This window comes from Jatropha curcas, unplaced genomic scaffold (assembly GCF_041381405.1).
Source record: "Jatropha curcas cultivar XTBG-Jc1 unplaced genomic scaffold, XTBG_Jcur_1.0 HiC_scaffold_1176_pilon, whole genome shotgun sequence".
Taxonomy (NCBI): domain Eukaryota; kingdom Viridiplantae; phylum Streptophyta; class Magnoliopsida; order Malpighiales; family Euphorbiaceae; genus Jatropha; species Jatropha curcas.
This window is the reverse complement of record NW_028322615.1, coordinates 7,359-21,922: the sequence shown is the minus strand read 5'-3', so window position 1 is coordinate 21,922 and position 14,564 is coordinate 7,359. Positions and strand designations below refer to the sequence as shown.

Here is a 14,564-nt window from a genome sequence, read left to right as displayed (position 1 = left end):
AAGAAAAAAGATGGCTGCTTCTAAAGTCAATGAAGAATGACAAATGTGAGAAATTTTGATGGGTGATCGAAAATGATATTTCTATATTTCTTTGTTTGATACCAAAATTCATCAACTACTTTTCTTTCACTGTCATCCAGTTTCAAGCAATACTGGCTTATCCTATGTAGTCATTTTGCCATTCTAACATGGCTATTAATAGATGATTGAAAATGATAATTTTTATTTCAGTCCAAAATTTAATTGATTCTTTCATTTTCACCAATTTTCAGGGAATATGCATATTCCTGGAGTCCAATTTCTTTCAATTTTAACTTAATTTGCTATTACAAGAAGAAGCATGTCACCTTCGCAAATTAATGACAGGATAATGAGTTTTAATAGATGATTGAAAATGATAATTTTTATTTCAGTCCAAAATTTAATTGATTCTTTCATTTTCACCAATTTTCAGGGAATATGCATATTCCTGGAGTCCAGTTTCTTTCAATTTGAACTTAATTTGCTATTACAAGAAGAAGCATGTCACCTTCGCAAATTAATGACATGATAATGAGTTTTAATAGATGATTGAAAATGATAATTTTTATTTCAGTCTAAAATTTAATTGATTCTTTTATTTTCACCAATTTTCAGGGAATATGCATATTCCTGGAGTCCTGTTTCTTTCAATTTTAACTTAATTTGCTATTAATTTTTCTGTTTTGTATATATATATATATATATATATATATATATATATATATAATTAAGGTCAAGTCAATGGGTTCCTAGAAGTCTTCCAATTGTTAGAGACAAGTTGTCCAGGCTTTATTAGAACATTATTACTCAAGTCATATATATATATATATATATAACATAATATATAGCAAGTGGCTTAACTTCCCTGGAAACATCTACACCAGGTAACACATCCAATGGTAGTAATAAAAATAAGCCATGAATCCTAAGCTGCAAATGTCAAAAACAAAGAAAAGGCAAACCTATTTGCAGGCTTGGCTGCAGGATAGGCCAGGCGTTTGGGAAATTTGGTATTTTCAAAATACGGGCCCAGTCCATTAATAGGTCTAGGACTACATGTTAGAGCTTAGGAATCTTAATTTTCAATCTAGACTGACTTAACTAAACCTAGTAATGAGCTGAAATATTGATCAAATCAATGAAAAATAAATTGTTTTTGAAACAACAATTTTTCTTACCGGGAAAAAAAAAAAAAAGACAAAGTGAGAGCAACTTGTAAAAAAAAATTTTAGGGATTGGTTTGATCATAGGTAGATACATATTACCAGATCTAAGCGAGTTTTATTCTTTTCAATCAAAAAATTACTTATTTCCCATTAATTGAATTTGTTTGATGCAACCTCTGGGATCAATAACAGAGAGACAAGAAGAAAATCCAAAGCTTAATCTAGCCTTTTGGATCTTGTTCATGAAGCAATGGTATTGCATCTGAATTTCAAGAACTAAAAACATGCTTTAGTAGAATAAAATTAAATGATACATCGGATTCGAATAAAATAAAAGTTTCAGAATAAAAATTGAACTAAAAAATTTTCATTAAATTAGACATGTTCTGAGTTTTGACATTCATTCTGCTATTTCTTTTTGGTATGCACTTTATAGATTTGTGCTACTCATTAACAATTTTGCATATTTGGTCAGCTAAAAATCTGGCTTACCAGCATTCATGAAAAGTTGAACATTTATCTTAAGCAAATTACAAAAATTAATATGTGTTCAGAACCCATTTAGCAGAATTAATTGAAACTCAAGACTAGCCAGCAACTAAGCTGTGACAGATTCAACGACCATCGAGAAGGATGGAGTCAGCATCAGAAAAGGAATAAGAAGAAATACTCTCCAGATGCAAGAAAAGGCCAATCTCTAGCTGGTCGAGGGCTACCTGGAAATAAACCAATACCTGCACCATACAATGGTATATCAGGCATAATAGAGTTTCCATCTAAATATTGCAGCACTTGTCTCATCTTCGGCCTAGAAGCTGGTTTTCGTTGTGCACAAAGAAAACCTAGCTTCAAAACTAACTCCATTTCTTGCACAACATAACTACCTTCCAATCTGGGATCAACAGCACTAAGAATTTCCTCTCTTTTCCAGCATTCAAGAACCCAATCTACTAAGACGACCTCCTCTGGGGATCTTTTTGACTCTACAAGCTTCCTTCCACATGCTACTTCAAGCACAAAGATCCCAAAATCGAAAACATCACTGCTAGCAGTAGGCTTTCCTGTTGTAGTTAGTTCTGGTGCAAGATATCCTATGGTTCCAACTAAAGAGGTTGTTTGAGGAGTTGATCCATGATCTTAAAACTTAGCAAGTCCAAAATCCCCTAACCTTCCATTAAGATCAGAATCTAATAAAACATTGCTAGCTTTCACATCTCTATGTAAAACAATTTTTTCCCATTCTTCATGGAGGTAGAAAAGAGTAGATGCTACTCCTTTAATGATTTGATATCGTTGAAACCAATCAAGACTGGGTTTTTCATTACTAAATAAAAACTTGTCAAGACTTCCATTAGGCATATGATCATAAACCAAGAAAAGCTCTCCTTTTCGCCGGTAATAACCTAAAAGATGAACAAGATCCCTATGCCTTAGCCTTCCCAAGCTAGCACTTTCAGCTACAAATTCCTTCATTCCCTGTGTTGAATTATGTGAGATTTTATTTACAGCAATTTGCACTTTAGATGAAGGTAGTGCTCCTTTATAAACCCTTCCAAAACCTCCATAACTAAGAAGCTCTTGTCTTTAAAACCTTTAGTTGCTTTATAAAGATCCTTGTAAGAAAATCTTTGAGGACCGTATTGTTGTTCCCAACCTTCACGAATTTCTCCATGTCTCTTCTTCCTTATCATATAAATAACTGCAGAAATAGTTACCAAAAAAATAATTACAATTGCCAATGGAAGCATAATTGTCAGTTCTAGATTACCCTTTGATTTTCTTTCATGAGGAAGTGAAGGAAGCTTTGAAAGATCAAGACTTTGTGCTTGCCCAATATTGTTAAAGCTCCACCCAAGAATATTTATAGTGGTTACTTGCAACAGAACCAGTAGATGCAGAGAAACCAGCATACATGGAATCCATGAAAACTAAAGAAAGATCAATACTTGTCGATAAAAGAGGCTTTTCTCGCTTTCTACTTTCTAGAGGAGCAACTGTTACATTAAGTAGCTTCTCCATTTAATTATATTCTATCCATTCTTGAATTGGGTTCTCACTAATGAGTTCCAAGCTCTTATTTTCTGCTTCATTTTCTGAAAAATACGTGACCGGAGCTGATTCAATAGATGTCAAATTTGACGCGGAAGCCTATGGAAATTTATTCCATGAACTCTATGACAAGTTTTGGAAGAGATCCAAGATCAAACTAAACTCCCCTCTATGGCACCCAAAGCTTAAAGAAGCAAGAACACCAATAATAGAGTAAAAGAATAACATAAACGCCACAATTGAATTGATAAGTTTACCTTGATTTTTGATACAATTAGAAGAATGCAATCTCACACCCTCTAAAGCAAGAACACGCCTAAGCATGGAAGAAGAAATTCTCTTTTTGATTAATTCATTGAATGTTTGTTGAATTATAATTACAATATAACAAGCTATTTATACTAGTCTAAGAGGTCCAGATCCTTAAAGGATTTAGATTAGTTAGTCTAAATCAGCTAAGGATAAGGATTTAGCAAATCTAAACCAACTAAGGTTATGACTAACAAAATCTTAACAATTTAAGGATTTGGATATCTAATCCAAATCAACTAAAGATTGACTAAATCTAAACAAAATAAGGCTAAAATAATCAAGGGTGGCCAAATTATAGGAGGCCCAACCCATTAACATTGCAAAAACTCAAAATAAACTAACTAGTTTAACTAGAGGTAGAGGCGGGCACGGTCTGGGGGGTGCTAATTGGCACGGGCGTGCTTCAATAGTGAGTGTTTCCTCGCGAGAGTCAGAGGCGGGCACGGTCTGGGGCGTGCTACTTTGGCACGGGCGTGCTTCAAGTCAAGTGCTTCCTCGCGAGAGGAAGAGGCTTGCACGGCCTGGGGCGTGCCAATTGGCACGGGCGTGCTTCAAGTCAAGTGCTTCCTTGCGAGAGGCAAAGGCTTGCACGGCTTGGGGCGTGCCACCTTGCACGGGCGTGCCACCTTGCACGGGCGTGCTAACATAGCACCTTCTAGGCATGCCATATGTTGGAAATTCAGGTTTCAACTCAACATGTGCTTCCATTAATGTGAGAAACTTAGGTGTTCTCCATGTTTCTTTGAGTTCTGTGGTTGAGTGGTAGCGATTCCGTATCAAAATTGTTAACATCTACTCCAACATGATTGTCATTGATATGTCCAAATTCAGGATTCTTAACGGTATCTAACTCAATGGCAAGTAAATGATTGGAAGGTAAGCCTATCGTAGTAGAGTTAAAAAGTCCAAGATATTGAGTTGCTATTGCTTCTTTAAACACTACTGATGGTGAGATAGTGAAGGCTAAGCCATGGCCATCTCGATTATACGACTCAGGAACTATAGCAAACACAAAGGCTGTAGAGAATGATAGAGATGAAAAAGAATTGTTGGGCAAAGATTTGTCGAAATGAAATGGGAAAGGAAAGAAAGCATGGCCAATTTGTTGGTTTGAAGTGTTTGTTAGTTCTAATAGACCATTTGGATGGATTTTTGCTGCCCCATTTAGACTTAGATTTGCTCCTTGGAAGCCATTGTAGATGAGCTGGTTTGTTTCTTGAGCTAAGGCCAAGTGTTTTATGCATACAGAAAGAGCTAAGAAAAGTTGAAGTGATCTAAGAAATGCTGCCATTAAAGGAAGATTTAGAAAACAAAAAACAGAAAGAATGTGCTTGTATTCTGCATATGAATTTTAATTTCTTGGGCTAAAATATTAACATTTTCCAACTCAATCAAGTGTCAATATCAGGCATGAGAAACAAAAATGATGACAACAAAGCTTTGATGATCTCAGAATCAAGTTGCTGTTATTGGAGGCTTTGTAGGCGGTCAATAGCATAAAAATGTAAAAGAAAGATGAAGAAAAAAAATTATTGAATTAATTTTATGCGAAAAATTGCTAAAAAAATAAAAAAAGAAATGCTAGGTACTGTGGGCTGCAACGGCGGAGCCAATAAGAACGAGGGTCAAAATTAATCCATTTGACTGGTCCATATCAACATTCCGGTGGCAGTTGGGACGGTATGTGGTCAGATTTTTTTTTTAAATTACAATTCATTATCAAGTAAGTATATCATATTATTATTAGGAAAATAAGAAATATAAACATAAAAAATTGAAATTTTTTGTTTGAAGATTGATATTGGCAAAAGAAGTTAAATCTTTTTTAAATAGAACGACAAGAAATTTTTACAATTTTATCCTTTTGGAAACTTATTATACCTAGGACAAAAGTGTAAAATAGCAAATATTAATAGAGAAATGGTCCACATTATTAGATTTCAATTTAAAGATATAAAATCCGCAATCATATGCAATCAACGGTCTATTTTGTATTTTGAATTATGAAAAAAAAAAAAAAAACACACACACACATACAAAAACTTCTTAATAAGGAAGAACAACTCCTTAAATGGAGAAAATATACCACTTGATACTGCAAATACTCAAATCCGAGAAACTGAAACTAATAATTGTTATAAAGATAAGGAATCTAGAATTTATTGGAAAAAAATTAAATAAATTAAGAAAAAGTAAGAAAAGGTGGTTCGAAGAACAAAATCTAAAAGAAAATCAAAGGAGGGGGAAAGAGAAGAGAAACGATTAAGGTTATTATATCATATAATCACATTTTTTGTAAGATCCTTTTTTACAATATGCTAATAGAAATTTGGATATTTTTATATGAAAATTAAATTTTAGGTACAATAATGTAATAGAGTCTATAGTTTAGAGTGAATTAGTGAAATTACATTAAAAAGAAAATGAAAAGTTTTATAATTTTAAAATAATTTTTTTTAAATTAAGAGACAATTAAATTAAAAAAAATAATAGAAAAGTTTTAAGAAAAATGGCATATACCAATTTATTATATGGTTATTAATTGTTGAAAAAAAAATTAAAGAATTGTATTGTCAGTGTAATAAATTTATTATTTGGATTATTAATTATTGTAAAAAAAGAAATCAAAAATTTTTCATTAATACTGTAAATTTATTACTATCACCGTTTCATTAATTTTTTTTGACATTTTTTGATTTTTCACAAGATTAGAAAAAAAAAAAAATATTCAACCACTTCAATTCTATAAAAAATAATGATAATTGATTAAATTATCCTGTAACTAATTCTTTATAACTAAAATGAATAAAGTTCGGTGGAAATAAATTAATATTCTGAAAATATTTCAAATAATTATTTTTAAAAAAAATTATGTACACCTTTTTAATTATAATTAATGCTATAATTATATTTAATATTATATTATATTTTTTATTAAGTTAAAACAATAATTTATAATTTTTACTTGCTATTTATTTTTGAAAAATAAAAAATTTTTTTTAATGCTAAACAAGTATTTAAACTAGTTCGGATATTTAAACGGTAATTGTAATCAGGTTCGGGATGAGTTCAGGTAGTAAAGGTGAATTTCTAAGTTGGTTCGAGTATCCAATTTATAATCGGATTCAGGTACGAGTAGTGCATTTTTAGCAGGTATTCGACCTGTTACGATCCTCAGTAGTGGTGAAGTGTTGGTGTACTGATTACATTATATATTTATATACAAATATAAAAGTGGAATGATGATTACATTTATTAAGTTTTTTTAATCACGTGACTAAACATAAGAATAAAATATTAATTACATTCCATTACAATACATTTTTCCGTTGTATTACATTTTTACCACGATTCCTTTTGTTTCCGTAAATAAACTTATAGAAAAATATTTTCCATAATTTTTCATTGTTTGTGGCGTTCAGAAAAATAAGTCAACAGAAAATATTTTCCTGATCAAAGAAAAATTAAGTCATTTTTTAAGAAAAATAACTTCTCATTTTCGAGAGAGTAAAACATTTTCTGCACATTGACAAATCTTATCATATTTTTTTAATTTATTAATCATCACAGTGACTACCACTAGTCACTATTTACCACCGATCATCATTTAACCACCACCGCCGGCCACCGGCGACTTTCATAATTTATATTTTCTTTTCATTCTTCTTACATTTAATAATAAAAATTTTAAATTATAAAATTTTTATTATTATTAATATTTGTTATGATTTTATGAGATAGAAACTTTAATATTTTTAACTAATTTTCAATATTACAACTAAATAATAGAAAATAAATTATTTAAAATAAAAAACATTTTTCAATAAATTATTTTTCTGTAATTTATTTTTTAAAAATAAACGGAGCATTTGCTATATAGCATTAAATCTAACCAAATATAGCCGAGTGTATATGTGGCTTTTAGAAAGAAGCCACTAAAATGGTCCATGTGCAGAGGATATTGTTGATGCCTGCTCAAAAACAAGTCCAAAAGGTAAAAGCCAAGGTTAGAACCCATGAGCAAAGCCTTAATGTAAAAAAATCTTCCAGATTTCTACATAAGTATTTCCGATGATCGAACTTTAAAATACCACCATCAGCCCAAAAAGACTAAAACAATGCTCTTAATTATAGTGAGATTATGAATTTTAATATGTTACATTGATATTTTTTTACGTGGAAATTTTTGAGGTACTGAGAATAAAATTAAAATGAAACGTATTATTTAAAAATTTAGATTGGTATTAAATATTAAAAAAAAAAAATTCCTTTCATGGTTGGATATTCTGGTGTCCTAAGTCTAGAGGAAATTTCAATGTCTCTTTCATTTCTGTTCAATAGTTTCATTTCTGTTGAAACACATCAATGGTTTACCTCGTTCTCCTGAATATGTATATTGATCCGCAAAAGACCTAACGGCCGTTGATGAGAACTAAATTTATATCAGACAAGGAATAGGAAGCACCATCATTGGTAGACGCTACAAAAGTAATTGAATCGGTACATGCTATATAGCTACCTGAAACTAAACTGATATCAGGCGATTTAGCATTTCCATCCAAATACCGCAAAACTTGCCTCATTGTAGGCCTAGCTGCCGGGGAATGATGTGTACAAACCAAACCAAGTTTTAAAATCAACTCCATTTCTTCAACGACATAGTTACTTCCCAATCTTGGATCAACAGACTCGAGAATAACCTCTCTTTTCCAACAACTGAGTACCCAATCGATTAAAACAACCTCGTTCTCTTGTCTTTCTTGCTCTACAGGTCTCCTTCCACAAGCTACTTCAAGCATAAAATTCCCAAATGCAAAAACATCACTACTAGTAGTCGGCTTGCCAGTTCTTATAAGGTCTGGTGCTAAATACCCTACCGTTCCTACTACACAAGTTGTTTGAGGATTTGATCCGTGATCATAAAACTTAGAAAGCCCAAAATCCCCTAATCTTCCATTAAGTTCAGAATCTAATAAAACATTACTTGCTTTAACATCTCTATGCAAAACAACTTGTTCCCATTCTTCGTGAAGGTATAGAAGAGCATATGCTACATCTTTTATGATTTGATATCGATGAATCCAATCAAGATTTTGCTTTCCATTGCTAAATAAGAACTTATCAAGACTTCCGTTAGGCATATAATCATAAACCAAAAAAAGCTCTCCTTTTCGCCGACAATAGCCTAAAAGTCTAACCAAATTCCTATGCCTTAGCCTTCCTGTGCTTGCAATTTCAGTTACAAATTCCTTGATGCCTTGTTTAGAATCATGCGAAACTTTCTTGACTGCAACTTGTACATTATTTGAAGGTAATACACCTTTATAAACCTTTCCAAAACCTCCACACCCGAGAAGCTCTTTGTCATTAAAACCTTTAGTAGCTTTGTAAAGATCCTTATAGGAAATTCTTTAAGGATCATATTGTTGTTCCCAATCTTCGAGAACTTCTCCATATCTCTTCTTCCTCATGGCAAAGATAGTTGCTAATATACTTATGATAAACAAAACAGTTAGTGTCACTAATAGAAGTACAATTTTTAATTTCGATTTTCTTTCACGAGGAAGCTCGGGAAGCTTTGAAAGATCTAGACTTTGCGCTTGCCCGCTATCGTTGAAGCTCCACCCAAGAATATAATGGTGACTTGCATAATTAGAACCAGTAGATGCAGAGAAACCAACATACATAGAATCCAAGAAAACTGAAGAAAGATCAATTCTTGTTGACAAAAGAGGCTTTTCTAGTTTCTTGATTGGTAATGGAGCTAGTGTTACATTAACTAGCTTCTCCATTTGATTATAGTCTATCCATACTTGAATTGGATCCCCACAGTTAAGTGCTAGGATTTTGTTTTTGGCTTCATGTGGCAGCAAGTAGGAGGCAGGAGCTGATTCGATAGATGTCAAATTGTTAACATCAACTCCAACACGATTGTCATTGATATCTTGAAATTCCAGGTTCTTTACAGTATCTAATTCAATGGCAAGTAAATGATTGGATGGTAAGCCTATTGTAGAAGCGTTAAAAAGCACAAGAAATTCAGTTGCTACTGCTCCTTTGAATGGTGTAGATGGTGAGATGATAAAGGCAATGCCATGGCGGCCACCACTTACTCCATTTAAAGGCTCAGGAACCATGGCAAACACAAAGTTGGTAGAAAAAGAGAAAGAATCTGAATTGTTATTGAATTGCAAAGGGAGATGAAAGAAAGCATGACCTATTTGTCGGTGTGAAGTGTTTGTTAGCTCTAGCAAACCATTAGGAAGGACTTTGGCGATACCATTGAGACTTAGATTGGCTTTGATAAAGCCATCATTGTAGATGAATTGTGTTATCCCTTCTGATAAGGCCAAGAATTTGGAGCAAACAAGAAAAGCTAGCAAAATGGTAAGTAATTTAACGAATTTTGCCATTGAAGAACAGTAAAAGAAGGAATTATGTTGTTATCTAGTCTGTTTACTTACATCAGGATATCTTAAAACCAAGAGACCCCAAGCCTCTGGTTCAATGAACCAAAATTGTTAATTCAATGAACCAACAGGCTATCCACACTACAAAAAAATGTCATTTTGCGACCGATAAATCGGTCACAAAATGGCTCATATCGGTCGCTAATTTCACTTAGCAACCGATCTGCGACCGACCGATATCGGTCGCAAAATGGCTGGTCGCAAAAAACTTTACGACCGATTATTTCATCGGTCGCAAATTAGCGACCGATATAATCGGTCGCAACTTTGAATAAGAGGTCGCAATTGTTGGTCGTGGTTTAATTGGAAATTCAGTCGCAAATTTGGTCGCAGAAAAATCTGTCGCAATTTTTTTAAATCGGTTGCAAATCGGACGCAAAAGGTAAATTTAAAATTTTAATTTTTGGTATCAAATCGGTCGCAAATCGGTCGCAAAATTGAAAAAAAAAAAATTAAATATTATTATGAAACCAAAATTTTTCCTCACCTGTGAAAATTGACATATATACATATATATCACACACGCAATTTAAGAACAATATAAAAATGTAATTTTTATTGTACTGAACAAATTAAAATATCAAAATACAAATGAAATACTAAAAAGGTCCAAAATCAAATCTATGCTGCTACTCATTTGCAGGATCCGATGTCGGATCTCCCGATGTCGGATCGCCGGGAGGAGTACCTGCTGGATGTGATGTAGCGCCAGGAGGGGTGACCAAGGTATCGTCTGCAACATCGGGATCAGGAGCCGGTAGTGGTTGCTGCTGAGACGTCGAAACATGTCGGTCTGTAGCAGGCACAGGATCAGAGGAAGAAGTACCAGCACGGGGCTCACCAGACAGCCGCATCACATGCGCTCTAAGCTCTGCAATCTGTCTCTGCTGATCAGCAAGCTGAGCTCGTATATCATCAGTATAGTGCTCGTCAGTGTGCTCGGGCTGTGGTGCTGCGCTGGCTGTAGAAGCGTGAGCTGCTGAGCCGCAACAAAACTGTGATGCCTGAGACCCGATGCCGTATACCTTCCTCTTCTTCTCGCCCCCTACAGCCTCGAGATAAAGCGTTACCTCGTAAATTCTTGACTCAGCTTCAGATTCATCGGTTTGAGAAGTAACAATACGCTCCCGAGCTGTAGTATAGTTCTCCTGAAAACAAAAAATTAATTAATCAATGAAATTGCAAGCTTTATTATATTGAACTTTATACATCTTCGCAACGAGTAGAGGGTAAATGTAAATATTATTCATTGTTACTTACATTGACGCTCACCGCACGTCTGTCGACAAACGTATTCAGATCGTGGTCCTTAGTGTGAGTGTATGTAAACACCTCAATCGGTGTGGGCTCACGACCTAATTTTCCAGCCTGTAATGAATTTTTATGCATGATATATTAATATATATAGTGTCATTTCATTAAACATCAGTTTCATGTAAATGGACTAGTTCACTTACTAATAATCGAGCTGTCTCTATAGCAGATATAGATCCGCCTGTGTGTCGAGAAGGTCCTGCTCCATCACCGCCAGTCTCACTGCGCCTGTTTTGTGCAAATATCTCCCGTTTTCTCTTGAATGTAGGATCCTTCCAAGCCTTTTGCCAGCTCTCCCATATCCCCTGAGACACGCACTGCTGCTTCTTACCGCTTCTTCTCATCCTATAGGTGAAGTCAGCATATCGATCGGCGCATATCTTCTCCCAGGCTACTTTCAGCATAGTCGTAATGGCCTCGTCCCATATGAAATGTTTCTGCAAAAAATGAAATATAGCGTTTCAACACTAAGGATGTATCTTGAATTATAAACATTGAATGATGATATAACTTAAACCAAAGAGTACCTGAAACTCCTCCCAATAAAAGTCTCTCGCCTCTTGTGGTACGGCATCCCATGTGTATCCTTCTTTATGCAGCTGGAGCTTGATTATCCTTAAAATTTGCCTTGCTGCTCGAGAAGATGGATATATGCTAAAAAAAAAAACAGAAGTGAAATATAATTACACGAAAGCATCACAATCTGAACAAAATATGCCTGCAGAAAAATTGAATAAGTACTTACTGTCCCGCTACCAAACTGAGGGTGATACGTGGATCTGATGAAGCTGCAAAAGAAGTGACAAATGTTATAAATTTTTAGATAATTAATATATAATTAAAATGACAGTTATGACATTTATGATTACCTTGCAAGTAGGTGACTGTGTAGCTGGTGGAGTCTGTACTGGTCGAGAAACGGGGGTAGAAGAGGAAGGAGCAGAAGGCTGTGATGGTGGCAGTACTGGACGCTGAGCAGAGGATGAAGCCCCAGACGTACCTGAAGAAGGATGTGATGGCGGCAGTACTGGTCGCTGAGCAAATGACGAAACCCCAGACGTACCTGAAGAAGGATGAGGGATCGACCCTCCTCGTCCACAGGCACTGCGTCCAGGGCCACGACCTCCACGCAAACTACTGCCGGACGCGTCAGAATCAAACGCTCTGCCTCTAGCCATCTGTACTGCAGATATCAGAACCTAGATAAAATGAATTTATGCAATTATATGAATTGTAGAACATGGGGTAAATATGAGTAAAGAAAGTTAATACCATTTAAATTCTTCATTAATAATATTAATTAGATATACATTTATCAATTTGTAACAGTAAAACTGCTCTAAGTTTTAAGTGTCTTCAATATCATCTGCTTCCTCCTCCTCTTCATCAGCTTCCTCTTCTTCATATTCGTCTTCTGAGGTACCCATGATGATTTGATCTTCTTCCTCTTCATCATCTGATGCTCCTATTTCAACATAAGATCGGCTTTCATCATCCAATCTATCTGTTAAATCTTCAACAACTTGCATCGGTTGCATTTCAACCCTAACTTCTTGAAATGGCTCCGATACTGCGAGTGAAGTAGATTGTTTGGTTTCAAGCGTATGAATAACTGATCTAGCCTTGATTTTACACACTGCCATCCAATCGCATCGATCTCGTTTAAACGATGGATATGGGACATAGTACACCTGTGCAGCTTGCATTGCCAACACAAAAGGTTCATACTTTGTATATCTTCTTCTTTGATTAATATCTACCAGATTATACTTAGGATGAACCTTCGTGCCAATGTTTGGCGTAGGATCAAACCATTCACATTTGAATAAGATTGTGCACTTCATTGGTAGGCCTGGATATTCTAACTTCAAAACCTCAACCAATTTCCCATAAAAATTGTTTGACACGTCATGTAGTTTGATCCCTTTATGCACACACCGCTGTTCATTGTCTTTCTGCTTCTCCCATAACCCTCAGTGTGAAACTTGTAACCATTTACAAAGTAGCCAGAGTAGGCATTAGCAACCGGTAATGGCCCCTTTGCCAGATCCGTAATAAATCTGTTACGAATATCGATTCCCGAGCTTCGAGCCTATGGCAAATAGTAATGACATGAGTGAGATTTAATAAATGTACATTCCATGTTGTGTACATTGAAAGTAACTTACATAATATTTGAACCACTCTGCAAATTTGGTGTCCAGCTTTGCATCAACTGCAGTATCAGTCAAATTGGGATTTTGAAGCCGCAAAAGATTGATATATTTCCTAATTATCAACGAACCAAATTAGCATAAGTATGATTTAACAACGGCCCACGTCAAGTTTAGAATGTTTACATTATGTATACTTACTGTACATATGGTGTGATCTCTTCGCAATTCAATAAAATATAGGTTTGAGCCGCTTGTATCTCTGCATCAGTCAATCGTCTTGTTTTTGATTTACCAATCGTACGCCCAGGATAGGTGAAAATTTTTAGATTTCCTTCAAACTCAGATTGTACGCAATCTCCTCCGTCATCGTTACGTGGCACTCTCCGATGCTTGATGAAAACATGTTGGTCAAAGTAGTGTGAACAGAATGTGGAAGCTTCTTCCACCAAATATGCATTGCAAATGGATCCCTCGACCTTTGCCTTATTGCGCACATTCTTTTTAATTTTCTGCAGGTGTCTGTCATTGTACGATGCCAATATGTAAGTATAAGTTCAAATAAATGATCTAATCATTAGAATGAGATGTTAGTGAATCACCTCTCAAATGGATACATCCATCGATATTGTACCGGTCCTGCTAAACGACATTCATAGAGCAAATGAACCGGCAGATGTTCCATAGAATCAAAGAAGCCGGGTGGAAAAATTCGCTCCAACTTGCACATCACTGCTGGGATTTCTCGCGCTAATTGGTCCATATCATCTCATCGGATAACAGTCATCGTCAATTCCTTGAAAAAGAGACTCAATTCTGTCATTGCTTCTCAAATTTTTCCTGGTAATAATTCCCGGAATACCACAGGGATCAATCTTTGCATGAAAACATGGCAGTCATGGCTTTTCATGCCAAACAATCTGTACTTCCTCATGTCCACACATCTACCCATATTTGAACATTAGTCATCTGGAAACCTTAATGATCGTAACCATTCGCACAATAATTGCCTTTGGGGTTTATCTAAACAATAACATGCCTTTGGAAACTTACCAGTAAGTACAGATTGCTCGAGTTCT

General features: G+C 34.9%; 2 pseudogenes; both read right to left on the bottom strand.

Annotated features, from left to right (window-relative positions):
- Positions 1–1,653: 1,653 nt before the first annotated feature.
- LOC149491581 (L-type lectin-domain containing receptor kinase SIT2-like) lies at positions 1,654–4,839 on the bottom strand (annotated as a pseudogene).
- A 3,121-nt stretch (positions 4,840–7,960) lies between these two features.
- LOC149491580 (L-type lectin-domain containing receptor kinase IV.2 pseudogene) lies at positions 7,961–9,961 on the bottom strand (annotated as a pseudogene).
- Between the last annotated feature and the right edge of the window lie 4,603 nt (positions 9,962–14,564).